Raw genomic sequence first — 20,393 nt, forward strand, 5'->3', positions numbered from 1 at the left:
TATGGCTGCATCAGGGGGACTAATAACCCTAGCCTCTACCAGAATAGCGGATGAGTTCATAGAAATAAAAACTAAATGTCGTTGGCTACTGGCAGGCCAGGTAGATCTCTACAGTGTAATAGGTGGCGCTAAACAGCTTTTGATTCTTAACGTTTATATGCAACCAGGGAATGTGTTTGATTATAATACACAGCGAGGTCTGTTCGAGGAAGATCTGGAACTATTATGCACTGGTAACGCTGACCGTCTGATTTTAATCATAAACTCAATCCTAATGGCAGTGACAATTTATATAAGGAGCTATTGGCAGCAGCACAAATCCCTAGAAGTATCTTTCCAAACGTAGAATGCTCTGCTCGTGATTTGTCCTTAGCAAGAACATTAGGATCTTTGGGCATGTTTTGCCTAAATGGGCGTATGGAGAACGATTGTCAGGCCAAAAAGACCTTTCGAACAGGAAATCAGGAATGCCCTATTGATTATGCCTTTGTAAACACCTGGGGCCATATTTATACTTTTTGACGCAAAACTGCGCTAACGCAGTTTTGCGTCAAAAAAATTAGCGCCAGCTAACGCCATTCTGAAGCGCCATGCGGGTGCCGTATTTAATCAATGACGTTAGCCGGTGTTAGCGTGGAAAAAAACGACGTACACCAGGCAGCGCCGGCGTAGGGGGATATGGAGCTTGGGCGTCAAAAAATGGGGCAAGTCAGGCTGAGGCGAATTTTTCGCCTCAACCCGATTTGCGCCATTTTTTTCGACTCCCAACCCCCATAGAAATTACTCCTGTCTTAGCAAAGACAGGAGTCATGCCCCCTTGCCCAATGGCCATGCCCAGGGGACTTCTGTCCCCTGGGCATGGTCATTGGGCATAGTGGCATGTAGGGGGGCACAAATCATGCCCCCCTATGCCACAAAAAAAAAAAAAAAATACTTACCTGAACTTACCTTAAGTTCCCTGGGATGGGTCCCTCCAGCCTTGGGTCTCCTCCTGGGGTGGGCAAGGGTGACAGGGGGTGTCCCTGGGGGAATGGGAGGGCACCTCTGGGCTCCTTCTGAGCCCACAGGTCCCTTAACGCCTGCCTTTTCCAGGCGCTAAAAAACGGCACAAAAGCGGCCGTACGTCATTTTTTTTGACCCGCCCACTCCCGGGCGTGAATTTTGCCCGGGAGTGTAAATACGGCGCACATGCCTCGGAGTAAATTTTTTAGACGGAAACGCCTACCTTGCATCTCATTAACACAAAGTATGTGTCCACGCTAAAAAATTACGCAAACTCCATGGACTTTGGCGCTAGACGCGTCTAACGCCAAAGTATAAATATGGAGTTAGTTTTGCGTCGGAATTGCGTAAAAAAAAACGACGCAATTCCGGCGCAAACAGAGTATAAATATGCCCCCTGGTTCTTTGGAAAAGTGCAAAATTTTGAGGCTGGGCATATAGAGGGCAGTGATCATTGGCCGCTCCAAATAACAATACGCTCAGCTGATAAAATTCAAAAAGAAAGAGAAAAGGCACTGATAGCGTTGGTTGAATATCCCTGTAGGGTACCGACCCGCCTAACAGGTAGCAGTTTATAAGCACTTAATAATTTGCTTGTAAACTACCCTATCCTTAATATGGAAGAAGACCCAAATGACATATTCAAAGGTTATAATAAGGGTATTGTGTTAATGGTCAATTGCCTTAAAAGCAAATTAAAAATATCTCGAGAGGGAAAGAGGAAGGGAGAACCATATATGATGAATAATAGTAAAGTATGGTTTAATCAGGAATGTAGGTGTAGAAAGCAAATAATGCGAAGATTACTAAGGGATTATAAGAAAAGACCCTCTGTTGTCAAAGAAGAGAAGCTTCGACAAGCAAAACAGGATTATAAGATGCTGATAAGACAGAGGAAACGAGAATACATTAATAAAAACTGGAACGTAATGATGGAGGTGATAAAAACACGGAATATTAGTGGTTATTGGCAGTTGGTAAGAGAGGGGAAAAGGGTAGGAACAATGCGGTGCTTGGTCGGAGAAGAAGATTGGTATAAATATCTGTCATGTGCATATAAAGGTACTGAGGATGAAGAGGGCTATGGTATTGCTAGGAAGCTTGGTGAGAAGATAATATTAGCATTTGTCCCACAGAAAATAAAAGATACAATTGCAGCCTTGAAATTAACTAAAGCAGCAGGCCCAGACAACCTCCCAGCAATAATAATAAAAAAGAATATTGATTGGTGGACTTAACTCTTCTATGTTATGTTTTGTAAAATTCTTGATTATGGCCGTTTTCCGGAGAGCTGGAAGGGTGCCATGATAAGGCCGATTTACAAAAAGGAGGATCCAACCCAACCAAAAAACTATCGGCTGATAAGTTTAGTAGACGTAGGGGAAAAGGTTTTCACAAAGTTATTGCTGGGGTTAATCAAAGAATGGGCAGATGACAAAAATTTGATACCAACAGAGCAAGGTGGTTTTAAGGAGGGGCATTCGTCAATTGACCACTGCTTTAGTCTGTGGGCATTAGCAAAAAAATCAGTTTAATTGCGAGGAAGCCTATTTTGCAGTTTTGTCGCTTTTCGTGCCGCATTTGATTTGGTAGACAGGAAATCGCTATGGGATATGTTGAAACAGCTAGGAATTGATTTGGATTTACTATTTCTTTTCCAGGGCCTGCATTCACAAAACTGGGCCCAAGTAATTTTAGATATGAGTGGCTCACTTTCAAAAAGAATCCCTATAATAAATGGTCTCCGTCAAGGTTGTGTGTTAGCCCCAATTTTATTCTCATTATTCTTGTCAGATTTGCTAGGGTTGTTACGGAAGGTTAATGGGCTAAGCCCAAAAATGGATGGTGAGCATGTTTCCTGCCTACTATACACTGATGATTTAGTGATAATGGTTATGACAGAGTTAGGGCTACAAAGGAAGCTAGAGATGTTTTATACCTATTGTCAAAGGAAAAAATTGATATTAATATGGAGAAAATGAAAATAATGTCTATAGGGAAAGAGAAAAGTCTATTTAATTACACTCTGGGGGGGGAATAGAGAAGGTAAAAGAGTATAAATATTTGGGTATATGGTTTGATTCACACTTAAGATGGAAAGTACATACTGAAACTTTAAAAAATAAAGCCTTATCTTCAGTCTGGGGATTAAAACAATTCAATAGTAAATACGGTGGTCCTTCTCTTCAGCCGGTTATCTCTGCTTTTAATTCTATGGTTCGCCCCCAATTTCAATATGGGGTGGAAGTTTTAACTTTCTCAGGTAAGCTAAATTGGGAAATAGAAGAAAGCATCTGCGTGAAGCGCATGCTTTCATTGCCCCCCTCGAGTATGTTACAAGCTATAACAGCTGAATGTCAAATGAAGGCGTGGACTTATTTGGGCCTACGAGCCACACTCAAGTTTTGGTTAAGCCTAACAGATGAAGGGTTCTGTAAGATTGCGAGATTGTGTAAGAAAGAAATTATAATAAGTGAGTTATATTGGGCATCGCAAGTGAGAGGACGGTTAAAAAAGATCTGTGTCCTCCTAGGTTTACCTGATAATCAATGGTGTGGTGTGCAAATCTCGAAGTATAATTTAAGAATAATAGTGAAGGAAAGAGCAAGAGAATCAGACCTGAAGTATTTAGGAAGTAAAATATCAACACCAGGTTATGATAGCTGGATCGAGGAATCCGGAAAACTTCCCGTATATAGAGGTTCTTCCTAATTCAAGATTAAGAAATTTAGTGTTACAGTTCCGAATTGGGCTGAACCCTGGATATATGGATCCCAAAGCAGAAGCATTTCTTAAGGATAGCCAGGGTCTGTGTACATGTGGCTTACAACAGAAATATACTATGCAACATTTACTCGTGGATTGTCAATGGTTTTTAGGAGTGCACAAGAAGTTTTTAAAAACGATTTTTAAGGAATATAGGGGGTCATTACAACATTGGCGGTAAAAGCCGCTTACCGCCGTGCAGAAGCCCGCCAACACACCGCTGCGGCCGCAGAATTCCGCCACAGCTATTACGACCCACACCTCGAAATCCGACAAAATTGAGACACCCACACAAGTCCGCCACACCAAAGGTCAGTGATAAACTGGCGATAACAAATCCTCCACCATCACGCCAACAGAAATACGTGGTGGTCTTTCAACAGCGGTATTCCATTGGCGGTACACACCGCCGTGCTCAAAATACACACACATCTCCAAAACACCACCACATTGGACAATTTGAAATACACACACCTGATACACATACACACACCACTCCCACACATCCAATACAATATAAAACACACACCCACATCACCCACAAACCCCTACGACCACCATTACAGAGAGAAGGCCCGAGAGAGACACCACCATCAACAAACTAGCAGCCACAGGCACTCAACACCATCACCCACACAGCTGCCACGCACAAAACACCCCACACCACTACATATCACCACACTTATCACCACACACACCACCCCACACATCACCTACACCACCCCATGACACGGCAAAGACACCCCAGGTTCTCTGAGGAGGAGCTCAGGGTCATGGTGGAGGAAATTGTCCGGGTAGAGCCACAGCTATTTGGATCACAGGTGCAGCACACCTCCATAGCTAGCAAGATGGAGCTATGGCGAAGAATAGTCGAAAGGGTCAACGCAATTGAGACAGCACCCAAGAAATCGGGACGACATCAGGAAGAGGTGGAACGACCTACGGGGGAAGGTGCGTTCTGTGGTCTTAAGACACCACATCGCGGTACAGTGGACTGGCGGCGGACCCCCACCTCCTCACCCACAACTAACAACATGGGAGGAGCAGGTCTTGGCTATTCTGCATCCTGAGGGCCTCGCAGGAGTCGGTGGATGAATGGACTCTGGTAAATCCAATCTTAATTATCATATCCCCCACCCTACCTGCATGCTATCACAGACCCCCACCCTCGCCCCCTCCTCTATCACTCCAACTCCTCACAAATGTACTAATAACACAAACCACCCATCCCAACACCAAGCCCTGCATGACAAAACAAAGCATGGACACCCATCACTAAAGCATGCCCACTGCACATACCCATAACACCCCCCTCAACCATCATAACACAAGCCCCCACACAGGAATGCTAGCACTGGGGTACACGGTCACCCACCCATTGCACACCATGACACACACAGATGCAATAATCATGCTTTTACACCCCTGCAGGACCACTATCCAATGTCACCAGACAGGAGGGTCCAGACATCTCCGCTCCACCCACAGAAGAGGCCCACAGTGATGACAGAAGCTCTGTCCAACTGGATCCAGATGACCAGCCCGGACCATCGTGGGCCTCTGGACAGTCGGTTCCCCTCACACAGGCACAGCCCAACACAGACCTTCCACCCTCTGGAAACACCAGCACAGCACCCACCCAGCGGGCCCATACCTCCGTGCCCAAGACACATCAATCAGCTGTGTGTCCACCACTACAGGGAACCCAGGATAACCCACCACCTCAACAACAACAGGGACCTGGGGGCAGTGGGCACATGGTCCAGGGGACGGAGGCCCAGGAACAGAGGGGAACTGTGAGGGCTGCTGTGCGACAGGGGGTGGACAGGCCAAGGGAACCCACTCTTCACAAGGCCCTCTCCTCCATCATGGGAGCATACCACCACTCCCAGGAGACGATGGCAACGGTCCTGGCCAAGTTTCAGGAGACCCAGCGCATGCAGGAGGAACAGTATTTGGGGTTCAGGGAGGAACTCAGAACCATCAGCTCCGCCCTGGGCACCATCGTAGGGGTGCTGAAGGAAATACTTAACACCAGGAGGGACACTGTGGCACTACAAGGGGCCCCTGACACTAGCATGGCTGATAAACTGCCCACCACCTCTGCCGTGCTAGTGGTCAGGAGGCACCGCCACAGGACCACCACACCAGCACCCCACCCCCTGCAGACGGAGAACCACCCCGCAAGCGGTCCCTGAGATCCAGGAACAAGACAAAGCACGATGCCAAGACCCCCGCCAAGAAATGAGACCATCCTGATAGTCATCCTAGTGTCCCACTTTGTAGCCCTGTCCATATTGAAACTGCCCCAGCTCCACTTCCTATGCCCATATGGGCAATGCACCTGTGAGACTAATAGACTGGACTCTGCCATGGACATTCCTCCACCATCACCCCTCACCATTTTACAACCCCCCTCCAATATTTAGCACTTCAATAAACACCCTTGAAGCACAAAACAATCTGGAGTCAATCTGTGATTTTGAAAATGTGTATTAGCAATGACAGTGACAAAATGCGTTTTCAAATGTAATGTCAACATACCCTTGTCACACATCTCAAGTCCACGAGGAATCTAAGCAGATGACACACGTTGGAAACCACACCTGTGAAACCGTAAGTGAAATGTACAACTCAGTCACCATATACAGGTTGAAATCGACAGACAGGATAGAGGTAGAAGTGTGAAAGTACTTGTAGTAGGCAGGAATGTTTTCTCACCTGTGTGTCACTGGAAATATTGCTGGATAACTGAGTCCCTATTGTCAATGTCTTCTTCCACAGCTTCCTCCTCATCACTGTCCACAGGCTCCACAGCTGCCACAACACCGTCATCTGCACCATCCTCCTGCAGAAAAGGCACCTGTCGTCGCAAAGCCAAGTTGTGAAGCATACAGCAGGCCACGATGATCTGGCACACCTTCTTTGGTGAGTAGAATAGGGAACCACCTGTCATATGGAGGCACCTGAACCTGGCCTTCAGGAGGCCGAAGGTGCGTTCGATCACCCTCCTAGTCCGCCCATGGGCCTCATTGTAGCGTTCCTCTGCCCTGGTCCTGGGATTCCTCACTGGGGTCAGTAGCCATGACAGGTTTGGGTAACCAGAGTCCCCTAATAGCCACACACGGTGCCTCTGGAGTTGACCCATCACATAAGGGATGCTGCTATTCTGCAGGATGTAGGCGTCATGCACATAGCCAGGGAACCTAGCATTTACCTGGGAGATGTACTGGTCTGCCAAACATACCATCTGTACATTCATGGAATGATAACTCTTCTGGTTCCTGTACACCTGTTCACTCCTGTGGGGGGGACCAGAGCTACATGGGTCCCATCAATGGCACCTATGATGTTGGGGATATATCCAAGGGCATAGAAGTCACCTTTAACTGTAGGCAAATCCTCCACCTGAGGGAAAACAATGTAGCTCCACATGTGTTTCAGCAGGGCAGACAACACTCTGGACAACACATTAGATAACATAGGCTGGGACATCCCTGATGCCATGGCCACTGTTGTTTGAAATGACCCACTTGCAAGGAAATGGAGCACTGATAGCACCTGCACTTGAGGGGGGATTCCTGTGGGATGGCGGATTGCTGACATCAGGTCAGGCTCCAACTGGGCACACAGTTCCTGGATTGTGGCACGGTCAAACCTGTAGCTGATGATCAAACTTCTTTCCTCCATTGTCGACAGGTCCACCAGCGGTCGGTACACCGGAAGATTCCGCCATCTCCTCACATGTCCCAGCGGACGGTGCCTAGGAAGGACAACAGCGACCACAGAGTCAAACAACTCAGAGGTATGTACCCACAGTCTACACAGAACACCATTCATACACAAAATGTGTCCTGTATTTGTGTTGTGAGACAAGGCCTAGGTATGTGTGACGCAGTTGGTAATTAGGCCATGTAGGCCCCTGAAATGGCGGCTGCTTGACCTCTAAAGTGGGACAATGGGATGTGAGGTAACTGCGCTGGCATTGTACACCGTTGCGGTAGGCGGTCGAAGACCGTGGCGCAATGCTGCATTGGTTAACATTGGACCCTATGGGTCCCAGGAGACAATGATGATGTACGCCGGCGGTGATGGTACGCACCGCCGCGGACGTGACCGCCATTTTCTATCACTTCAATCACTCGATACCTGATCTTCCACAGGAGAGGACCTACACTGCAAGTGCTGCTGTGACCTCGGTCTGGAAGAGACAATGGCTCGTGCGTCTGGGGAAAGGGCCCCTGCCTTCACTGAAGAGGAGTTGGAGAAGCTCGTGGACGGGGTCCTCCCCCAGTACACGATACTCTACGGTCCTCCAGACCAACAGGTAAGTACACAGGGAGCACGTTGGATGGGCTATGCCTGTGTGGAGAGGGCTGGTTGTAAGAAGGAAGGGGGCACAGTTCTGCGTGCATGATGGACTGTGAATGCATGTGCCACATGGCAAGGGTAGGGATGTGGGCCACTCACTTAGACGGTGCAGTTGTTAATGACTTCTATTCTTCCCCTGTACATGTCATGTAGGTCAGCGCCCACCAGAAGAAGGATATTTGGCGTGCCATCGCCAAGGACGTCCGGACCCTGGGGGTCCACCACAGACGGAGCACCCACTGCCTTAAAAGATGGGAGGACATTCGCCGCTGGAGCAAGAAGACGGCGGAGGCTCAGCTGGGGATGGCCTTCCAAGGTGGGAGGGGTGCCCGTCGAACCATGACCCCCATGATGTTCCGGATCCTGGCGGTGGCCTACCCTGAGTTGGATGGGCGCTTGAGGGCATCACAGCAGGCACAAGGGGGTGAGTACAACATCATTCAGCGAACTTTGCGCGCAGTGAAGGTGTCTGGGTGGGGGAGGAGGGCTGTGGGTTTCCCTAGGCCAGGGCGAGTTCCGTAGGCTAGGCCCCTCCATAATGCAGGCCATGTGGCACCCCACCCCAACCCTGTAGAGTGCCAAGTACAGGTATTCATGCCCCTGTGTCATCTATGTGTGCAGATGTCGTCCATTGCCATGTAGGCCATATCCCAGGAATTGCATCTGTAGAGCCCAACAGCACGACATAGTGCAGGAGCTGCTGTGTCTGTATTGTCGGCCAGCGGTAGCGGTAATCTATCCACTCAACCTGTCTTTCTTCTGTCGTCCCCCCCCCTTTTTGTGGTCTCCCTGTTCTTGTGTGCATCAGCATCATCAGGCGGAGGTACAGTGGCACCGGAGCTGCATCCCACATGGCCATGGAGGGCCACACCACGGACTCAGAATACACCAGTGGGTCGGAGGGCGAGGGGAGCACCACGGCGGTCACAGGATCTGCAACAAGTGACACAGACTCGTCCTCTGATGGGAGCTCCCTTGTGGTGGTGGCAAAATCTGTGCCCCCCACTTCTACAGGTACAGACGCCACCCCCCTACCAGCACCGCCCTCCCAGCAGCCCCTCAGCGTGTGCCCCGTGCCCACTCACCCAGGAGGGTGGGCATCACCTTCACCCCAGGCACCTCAGCCCCTGCCCCTGTCACCTCTTCTGCCCTCAGTGAGGAGGCCATTGACCTCCTCAGGTCCCTCACTGTTGGGCAGTCTACCATTTTGAATGCCATCCAGGGTGTAGAAAGGGAATTGCAACGCAAATGCATTCCTGTAGGGCATTCATTCTGGTCGGGCTGCCCTTCATCGAACCCTGCAAACTCTGGCCTCAGCACTGATGGCAGCCATTGTCCCTGTATCTAGCCTCCCCCCTCCAACTTCCTCCACCCAAACCCAATCCCCTGTACCCTAGCTTATCCCAAGCACACCATCAGACCAGCCTGCACACACCTCACCACGCAAGGGAAGCTCAGGCAAACATAAGCACCACACATCCAACAGGCACTCACGCAAGCATCACACACATACAGACACACCAACATCCACTGCCTCCACTGTGTCCCCCTCCTCCTGGTCTCCCTCCTCCCTCCCAGTCTTGTCTACACTCACACCTGCATGCACTACCACTACAGCCACTACGTCCCGCACCAGCACACCCACCACCACACCCCGCTCACGTGCACTCACCACCCCCACTACCATTTACACATCCCCTGTGTCCTCTCCCAGTGTGTTTGTGACGCCCCCTCCGAAGATACTCAAATGCAGGCACACACCCACCCAACAGCCATCCACCTCACGACAGCCTCCAGCCCATGCACCTGCACCCAAATCGACAAAAGTTACACCTCCTACAACCACCACCTCTTCCTCCACTCCCAAACCCCCTCCATCTACCCGTACCAGTGTCTCCCAAAAACTTTTGCTGTCCCTCCTTAACCTATTTCCCACCACCCCCACCTTCCAACTCATAAGTCCCGTACTAGCACCTCAGCCAAAAAATCTCCGGGACCAGTGGTGCCTGTTGTTACAGGTACGTGGAGTGCACCGGCCACCAGGACAGCCAGTGTGGCACGGAGCCACAGCACAGCCAGTCCCCCCCCCCCTGTGAAGCACCAGAAGTTGGACAGTGCTCGGCGGGAGAGGGGGAAGACTCCAGGCAGCAAAGCCGCTCACAAGGGTCCCGGGGGGAGTGTCGACTCAGCTGTGACTCCTCCCAAGGTGGGGAAGGGGCAGAAGAAATCTCCAAAGTCTGGGAGGAGCAGCACGGCGGAGAAGACAGCCATCATTCCCGCAGCCCCTGAGGCCACCGCCAGGCCCATCGTCACTGGCCAGGAGGCCACTGCCAGAGTCACTGCCCAAGAGGCCAGCCCCATCGTCACTGGCCAGGAGGCCACCGCCAGAGTCACTGCCCAGGAGGCCAGCCCCATCGTCACTGGCCAGGAGGCCACCGCTAGAGTCACTGCCCAGGAGGCCACTGCCAGAGTCACTGCCCAGGAGGCCAGCCCCATCGTCACTGGCCAGGAGGCCACCGCAGAGTCACTGCCCTGGAGGCCAGCCCCATCATCACTGGCCAGGAGGCCACCGCCAGCCACAGCCCAGCTGGTCAGGAGGGCCCGCAAGCCACAGCCCAGCTGACCCATGAAGGACCGCCAGCCACAGCCCTGCTGGGCAATGAAGGACCGCCTTGGCAAGGACCGCTGAACAGGCCAGGGACCGCTGAACAGGGCAAAGACCACCATGGAATGCACCGCTGAACAGGTCTGACACTGGCAACTCAAGCACCGCTGAACAGGCCAGGGACCGCTGAACAGGGCAAAGACCGCCATGGAATGCACCGCTGAACAGGTCTGACACTGGCAACTCAAGCACCGCTGAACAGGCCAGGGACCGCTGAACAGGGCAAAGACCGCCATGGAAGGCACCGCTAGCCCATTTGTGGCAGGGGCAGTGACGCAACTGGGACCGTCACAGGGTGTGTGCTGCACTCTGGGCACCAGTCCCCCTCCAGAACCAGTGGGGATTGACATCCACTACCTCAGTCCTTGGCAGGATGAAGCACTTTGGGCACCAGTCCCCCTCCAGAACCAGTGGAGACATACATCCACTCTGTCTGTCCTGCACAGGATGAAGCACTCTGGGCACCAGTCCCCCTCCAGATCCAGTGGAGACACACATCCACTCTGTCTGTCCTGCACAGGATGAAGCACTCTGGGCACCAGTCCCCCTCCAGAACCAGTGGAGACATGCATCCACTCCGTCTGTCCTGCACAGGATGAAGCACTCTGGGCACAAAGCCCCCTCCAGAACCAGTGGAGACATGCATCCACTACCTCTGTCCTGCACAGGATGAAGCACACTGGGCAGCAGTGCCCCTCCAGAACCAGTGGAGACTGTTATCCACTTGAGAGACTGTGGCTTTGCACTCCCCAGGATGGTACAGTGGGCAAACCACCCACTGCAGAGACTTGAGAGACTGTGGCTTTGCACTCCCCAGGATGGTACAGTGGGCAAATCACCCACTGCAGAGACTTGAGAGACTGTGGCTTTGCACTCCCCAGGATGGTACAGTGGGCAAATCACCCACTGCAGAGACTTGAGAGACTGAGGCTTTGCACTCCCCAGGATGGTACAGTGGGCAAATCACCCACTGCAGAGACTTGAGAGACTGTGGCTTTCCCCTCTCCAGGATACATCAATGGGCATGGAGGCCCCTCGTGGATCTGGCGTGGTGCACTCATCCGGCTGAGGTGCCTCCCCTTCCCTTCCCCCTGAGGTGCCTGTTGTATTTCTACCTGATGCCCCTGCAGTGTTCTCTCCATTTTGATCGGGGATCTTGTGTGGGGCTCGCCCATGCATTTTGGGCCCAGTGGTCCACGGACTATGAATGATGCAAAACCTGGACCACTAATCGTGGTGTATATTTTGTTTATAGTGTATATATATATATATATATATATATATATATGTATATTTTTGCTTACTGAATTTTGATATATTACAATAGTTACACTCATTTCCTTTTGTCTTTGCATTCTTCCGGTGGGGCTGGGGGGTGTTACTGTAATGTATAGATATGCATTGGTGTGTGTGTTGTAGTGGGTGAGGGTCGGGTGGGGTTTGGGATGTTGCATGTGTGTGTCCCTGTGTTTTTTCTTCCCCCTCTCCTGTGTCGTAGGTGCAGTACTCACTGTGGTCTTCGCCGCTGGCGTTGATGATCCTCGTATAGGAGCAGGAAGTCTATTGCAGGGAGAATATGGAGTTCCGGCTCCATGGTGCCCTCCTTCCTCGTGGAGTGTGTAGAGGTGAGCGTTTCCCCTTTGAAATGGCTGCTTCCGCCGTGTTTTTATCCGCAGTGAATCCGCCCCGGAAAAGGTGGCGGATTTGTACGTTGTGATACTGTGGGCGGTACATTGTCTTCCGCCTGTCTGTTGGTGCTGACCGCCGTGCTGTTTGTCTGTACCGCCGTGGTGGTCGGAGTGTTAAAGTGGCTGTCTTTGTTGGCGGTTTCCGCCACGGTCATAATTCCAGATTTTTTACCGCCGGCCTGTTGGCGGTCTTACCGCCGCTTTAACACCATCCGCCAGGGTTGTAATGACCACCATAATATTACCAATCGGGACCAAGCGCTTAGGCTACTTATTGATATGAGATTTCTAAATGTAACTTGTGCACTGGGCCTATTTTTAGAAGACTTAAGAAGGGAAATACTCAGATTTATAGGGGTTGATAGAAGGTAGGGTATAATGTGGAATGTAGAGTTTTAAATGTTATAATTGATTACTATTATATTAGTTGTGATTTTAGGAAATTTTCTACGCTAGGAGAAGGTAAGAAATAATATGGAGACCACTTTTTAATTTAAAAAAAATGCACTTTATGATAAAGTAAGGATGGAGCTCTTCTAGAGCTATATAGGGGTTAAATTGGCAGGCATGTTGTACTTTATGATCCTATAAGAACTTGAATTATGGAGGAAGTACAGGAAAAGAAGAGCTTGTTTAACCTAAAATGAAATTGGTTGATGGTATTCTATATAACCTCGCTACATATAACAAGGCAAAAAAACAAAACGTGCAGTGTTCCAAAATGGGAAACTGCACTTAGGAGATCGCAAGGACCAGAGTCTAATTAGAACTGTATGTGGGATAATTTAAGTTGGCACGCTGCACTTTTAGGAACTGTAAGAACTTGATTTTGAATCAAATGAATTATGCAATTAGAGTTGGTTAATAAGAATTAGAAAGATCTAAGAACTCTGTATGTTAATGTAATATGTAATTGTTCATTTTATAGTTTTTATACTTTTAAGGCTTATGCCAAATAAAATAAATTTTTGACTTGAATATGGCTGCCATGAAATGCAGCACTTACATAATTGAAAACAATGATGAGCCGATCTTTTGTATAAATGTAGACTATCTAATGTTTTTGGCTTTTACTATTATTGTTATGTTTAGAACAATTATTTCTTTCCAGAGGTTGCACAAGTTGATACATTGAATACATTTGGACCCTGAACCTTTAGAGAATGAAATTGGGTGATGACTTGGACTTTCTAAGATGTCTGCCAAATTCAAATGTACTGTCACGTGTTTAGAAAAAACTCATACAGGTGACGGCGATAAAGGGCTATTACAAAAGCTGGGAGTTTACACATGAGAAGATTTTGCTTCTCAGTCGCCGCAGGTTAATATGCTCGGACGAACTTTCCTATTTGATGTACGAGGTATGAGTTTGTCATTCCTAGGAAAGATTATTTTTATTTGTGTCAGTTAATCTTCAAAAAATCAACATATCCTCTTGTTTTTTTTTAAATTAAGTAAAACATGTCCAAAAACGCTGTATATTGATAACAGTGTTTTTGCTCAGACTGTGACAAGCACTATGTTTATGTGTGTTGTATACGCGCGAAGTTTTACCAACATGGCCGCTGTTTTATAAATGCGTTTATTACAGCTTTGACACAAAAATATATAAACTTATAAAATTTGGTGATGGAGACTGAACATAATTCGGTTGGTGATTGATAGATTTATATCTATGTTTACTGTGTCAAAAAATGAAACTAATTTTTTAGCGCAGACGTTGTGTTTATTTGTACTCTTACTTTTTAAGTTGGCTCAGTAGGTATTTTTTAGGCCAGACTATTTACCATTTATATACACAATTCTAGTTACGATTCTTCGCCTTTTTGATCAATTTTGAATGTAGTGATTGAGAAAGTCTAACTTATGCCACAATGTCCCTTCCCTCTCTGCCTTTGGGTTATAATTAAAACAATAATAATAATAAAAATTAAAATAATAATAAAAAATAATAATAAATATAATTAATAATTGTAAATATTAAATTCAAACAATTGGGTATACATAGAGGTGGTTTTCAATATATATGAATTTTGCAAATGTATTCTAAGGCGACATGAGATTATGTCAAATTTTAATTTTTGAGAAGCATATTTATGTATGGTTTTAATACTTAATTATCACTCTTTGTCTTGGAATGTTTTTTTTTTTTTTCTTCATATTGAGTTATTGTTATTTATATTTGTATGTTTGTAGCCCTGAAGAAGTCCTTTGGGACGAAACGCGTCGGCTGTGGTTAATCACACTGTATATGGAGTCACATATGGATTGAATCAATAAAAACTTATCATGTGAAAGGAGAACGTGGTTGATGGATCAATGTTCTGATATGACATTGCATAAAAACCTAAGGACTTTCTAGGGAATTTTTTCCCCGTATTCATATTCATATAATTGTGCTGAGACTTATTTTGCAGTTTTAGTACCATTTGTTTGGTGATGAAGGATTAGGGGGCTGGTCCTTTGGACTTGTGCACTTTTTATTGACTAAAGTCATCATCGAATAATCTTTACATTACTGGAGGAAGAGGTGTGGCGATTTTGCCTCGGCCCTTGAGTTTTTATGTAGAATATTAGTAACTTGCTATAAACTCTTATTGTCAAATAATATAATATATATTTCTTTAAATACTATTTATATTGTGGTTTACTTGTAATGGCTAAGTTTTATCATGATGTATAGAAGAGAATCCACTATATTCAAATTAAAGTAGGTTCATATTGAATGAAAAGATGACCAATAAATAGTTTTATTATTTCATTCAAGTGCCTCCACTATGTTTCTCAATATTTCCTAAAAGGTAGAACAGTCATTCTATGTCTATCTGCAGACCCAAGTAAAAATTTCAAGTAAGTTTATTGGGGCAATTACATTTCTGACTTCGGCTGCTCCAGCCCTGTTCATTGTAAGTAATCCATCTGTTACAATATTGAGGACTTTCACCATCATGACCTCGACAGATCCTTAACTCTTTAGAAAGCAAAGACATACCAACTTACCACAGCATGAGCAGGGAGAAGAGACAAGTCATGGTCACACATCTCTCCAACTTACCTGGAGAGAATGCATATTTGATAGATAACAATGCATATCAGAGACAGTCAGGCATATTAATAAAATCAGATAGATAGATAGATAGATAGATAGATAGATAGATAGATAGATAGATAGATAGATAGATAGATAGATAGATAGATAGATAGATAGATAGATAGTTGAGAAGAGTGTTTTGGATTGCTAATATCTTTGACACTGTTTGACGAACCTTCATGAAACTTTCCAAAAACAAAGTCTCATTCTCCTTGAAAGATTTTGGATTATCCATCAAGTAGGGGCTGAGAAAAAAGGGGGCTCCCAAAAGACAAAATTGACATGCATTTGCCATAGACTTTGCTGGAAAGCCATATCACAAAACTGCTGAACAAAATTTCACCAAATATGGCAGGAAGATGATCATGGCCCAGAAAGCATGCTTTATATGATTTAAAGTAATCTGTTCTGCAGTTTTTGAGAAATTCAGGTACAAAAATATCTGTATATTGAGACAGCTGGATTCGAGGGATTCTAGCAAGAGTCCCTCAAACCAATTTAAAATAGATTCTAATTGGTTCAGGTGGCTTTTTATTTTCCTTGGGACAATTTGATCCCACAGGAGATATGCTCCCACGGAAATGGGCCCTCTGATTTGCGGCCTGTAAAGAAGTGCAGAAAAATGTTCAGGCACCATTACAGAACTTGAGGTCCTGAGTTTTATTCACAAAAAAATATATATATATACTAATTGGAGGTTTAATTCGAATTAAAAAAGTTTCCAAGGGCGTGCCAGAGTGTCATTTTTATTTTTGTGGGAGAGATGTGTGAATGGGGCACCCTTCCCGAGCTACTGAGGGCCCAGAAGACACCACCCCCGGGGCTAGATGTAAATTTTAAGGGGACGGGGTATTGCAGCCCCACTCCCCAGCCTCTTGTGGGCTCTGAGGATACAAACCCCTGGAGCAAAAATACTATTAGAAAAAGACTGGGGTCCCGTGCATCCTTTCACATGCCAACATCAGGCCTGGAACCTCATCCTCCAGAGTGTGATAATCTACAGTGTCCTGGGGAGCCCACCCCAGCGACACTGTAGTTCTTTGCCTGGGAGAGTGTGGGCATTCCCTGCCTGCACTCTCCCTCCCCAGCAGTAACTCCACTTTGCTCCCTCCCAGTGTGATCAGTTAAAAATAGCTGTTTCCTCTGGGCAGAAGCAAAGGCTAAATGCCGTCTCCTGCCAACCGCCTATATGAGGCTGGCTGGGGAGCCGACTGGGGCCCTCATGACCCAATAGCCTAGTGTTTGGTGGGTACCCTGGGTGGGCACTGAGGCACCCACCTAAACTTAGAAAAGGCCCTAGTGGATAGGGTCCTTGGGGCCACTACAGGCTCTGGGAATAGGGCTGTGCCCCCATTTTAAAAAGGCCCCAGCGGATTGGGACCCCGGGACCCACATGGGCAATGGGAGGGGGGCTGGGTACCCCCTACCTTTTAGAAGAAAAACCTGCTCTGAGGGATGGAGTCCCTGGGGCCTATAGTGGCAAGGCAAAGTGGGCAGTATGTCCCCCTCCCCTTTATAATAAAAGAATGCCCTGGAGGAGGGGCTCCCCAGGACTCATAGGGGCTTCACGAGGGGCTCCAAGCATCACCTTTCCCTTTAAATATATGTTTTGGCCCCGGGGGATGGGGTCCCTGGGGCTGCCATTTCCTCGGGGAGGAGGGATGTGCACCCCCTCCCATTAATTAAAAAGAGACCTGGAACATGGGAACCTTAGGTCTGGGGGATGGGTCTGCTCATTCCCCTGCCGTTAAAAAAACAAAGGCCCTGAGAATGGGGTTCCTGGGGCTGGAAGTAAAACGGGTAATGACCCCCTCCCCCCAAAAAAGGCCCAGGAATATGGGGTTGCTGGCCTGAAGTGGTTTCAAGAGGGGAGCTGTGCCAATGGGTTGGAAGCAGGGCCTGGCCAAAGGTGGCCTTAATATCGCTTTCAATAATATGTTGTAAAAAATATAGATTTTTTATTATCTTTATGTGTTTGTCATATTTTAATTGTACATATTGTTTGTATAATTATTAATATTTTGAAATATAGTTTGTAATTTTAAGGTATTTTTTATTTTTATTTAATTGTTAATAGTACTTTATAGTGTCATAGCAGGTTGTGAGGTTTGCAGGGGTACGGGGTGGGAGGTTAATTAAGTATAATTAATTAATTATTAAAAGGTATTATTAATTATTTAAATGATAATTAGGTAAATTGTGTAATTATTATGTTTTTTAAGATATATTTAAGGTGCGGGTTGTTGGTTTTGTAGAGGTATAAGATGGGAAGTTAATTAAGTATTAAATAATTAATTAAACATTTTTATGAAAATATTTATTTGAATTATACATATGAGAATTGTGAAATAGTTATAATTTTCATGTTATATATTAGCTGCAGGTTGTTGGGTTTTTAGAATTAGAATTAGGAAAATAGTTTCATAATTATATTGTCATAGTCTACCGTTGTACTAATGAGACTGCTGGAATTTGTGTTGCAGCACCACCGAGCTTGGGGGACTGAGTCTGATCCCACTTCATGTGACAGCTGTTGGCCTAACCCTTCCAGCTAGCTAAAATGCCTAAAGATGCAACACCAGAATGATATTTACAGCAAACACATTCACAATGCATTGACCACATGAAAACTCAAGCTACATACACAACAAAATCCTGGGTCTGCCTGCACAACAATCAACGAGGCCTCAAAATGACCAAAGATATTTCTTGCCTAGCCACTGGTTTGCCTGCACTGGTGGCAACATGACATTCTCAGGCCATCCTCTCAAGGGCTAATGATCTGCACATCTCAGCAGCTGCTTCAATCAACAATATCTGGGCTGGCATGCTCCACATATGTAATGTCAATACAACCAATGTTATGTCTACTTGCCACAATAATATTAACAGCATAATTACTTTACAAGGCATATGCTTAATGTAGCACTACATTTTTGGAGGTAGATGTCACAATATTACCAGTAACATTGTATCTTTCACATCAACAAGTCGAGCTGCCACTGGACACACAGAGGACACAGAAGAGACTGCCACTACCTCCATGGATGAAGCCCTCATTGAAGAATACACTCCTGGACATCTAAACATGAATTACAGTTCAGGCCCATCTGGGCAACCTGGTCAGACACCAAAAGTGACTCTCAATGTGGCCACATCCACACCTCCCAGCCCAGTAGCGTCTACATCACAGGCAACCATTCCACTCCAACCTCTGTTCAAACACACTGTCTACCATCTCAAGCCACCAATTCCTGGATCCTGAGTTGCAACACAACACTTCCAACAATAAGGGTCCAGGACTCAGTGGGCGAGGGCACCCTGTGGCAAGTGCACAGGGCTGTGGGTGTAGGGTAAATAGGAGGGATGCTGTGGGCCAGTGGGTGAGGCCCCTAGGACTGCTCCTGGTCAGGACACCATCAGCCATGTCCTGAGGGACTATCAGGAGTCCCAAGGCATGATGAGCCAGGTCTTGACCGAATTCCAAGAAATAAAGCAGCTACAGGGGGACATCCATAGGAGTATGCCTGAACAGTGGGAGGCTCACAATACCAATATGAGTTTCCTATCCTGGGTGATGAGGGACATTACCAACACCCTGAGCAGGGCTCTACAACACTACTCTACCCCTTCCTTTGGCACATCAACACTAGGCCCTTCTTAATCGGTGCCAGACACATGAAGGGAGGCCCTGCCAGGGGCAAAGACCCTGACAGCCCTGTCTCTGTAGCAACAAATCCCCCCACCACACAAGGGGGGACATGTGGGAAGAATCCAGGAGGTGTGGATGTCAAGACACTCACCACTGCCAGCATGTGACCTCTTTCTAAAGGAACTGCTGTGTGTGCCAGACATTCACTCTGTTGACTGATCCTAAACTACCCACCACTTCCAATGAGAGGAGTACTCTGGACCCAATGAAGTGGCATCTACTTCAATAATTTCTTTCAGCGTGAATGAACCCTTAATTTTATTATTTTTCTTTTTTCTGTCCAAATTGTATTTATTGCATCAACTGTAATAAATTCACCCATCACAAACTCTTTGTTTGCTTGCTTTATTTGAAACTTTTGCTATGTAGAGATGTAAGATCATGAGAACCATATGATGAAGCCATGACTGACTTGTGCAAGGAGGGATATTTCACAGGTACACCGTTTCTAGCCCAGGATTACAACCATTAAACACAAACACATCAGTACAAGTGTCTTGTCTCAACAATATTTTATTCCACTGGACAGTACATAAGCTGTCCATATGTCTGGACATTTGTGACAGAAGAATGAGTGACTCATAATGAGTCAAAGTACATATTCCAGGGTACAGCCCCCAGACCAGAAGGGAGGGTTTTGTCAGACACTGTCAGACACTGTAGAATAGGCAAACATCAAAGTGGATGATGTCACAAGCTTGAGTCGTATCACACACCACACCAAAGTAATACAACAGCACACAATCCCAGATACAGACAGATGGCAGTACAACAGTCCCTGATCCCACGCCTACTTTTATCCAATGACCATGCATCTAGTGGTATGACACAAACATATGTCAGTGTTGTGGCACAGGCATTATGGCCTGCAATGATGAAACGCATTTACAGTTGCATAAGGTAATACAATAAGAGTGTTTAGCCAATGTGAAGTGTAAGTGCCTTGCTCTCAATTGATGAGTACATATTTTATGCTCACATGATGACACACATGATGCAATCGGTCCAGCACAGCACACAAAACAAGTCCAATGTGCACTTCTGACCTTCCACTCAAACACTGTTCAAGCTGCCTTGGCACATGTCTCATACAACCCA

Source organism: Pleurodeles waltl, chromosome 7 (genome assembly GCF_031143425.1).
Source record: "Pleurodeles waltl isolate 20211129_DDA chromosome 7, aPleWal1.hap1.20221129, whole genome shotgun sequence".
Classification (NCBI taxonomy): domain Eukaryota; kingdom Metazoa; phylum Chordata; class Amphibia; order Caudata; family Salamandridae; genus Pleurodeles; species Pleurodeles waltl.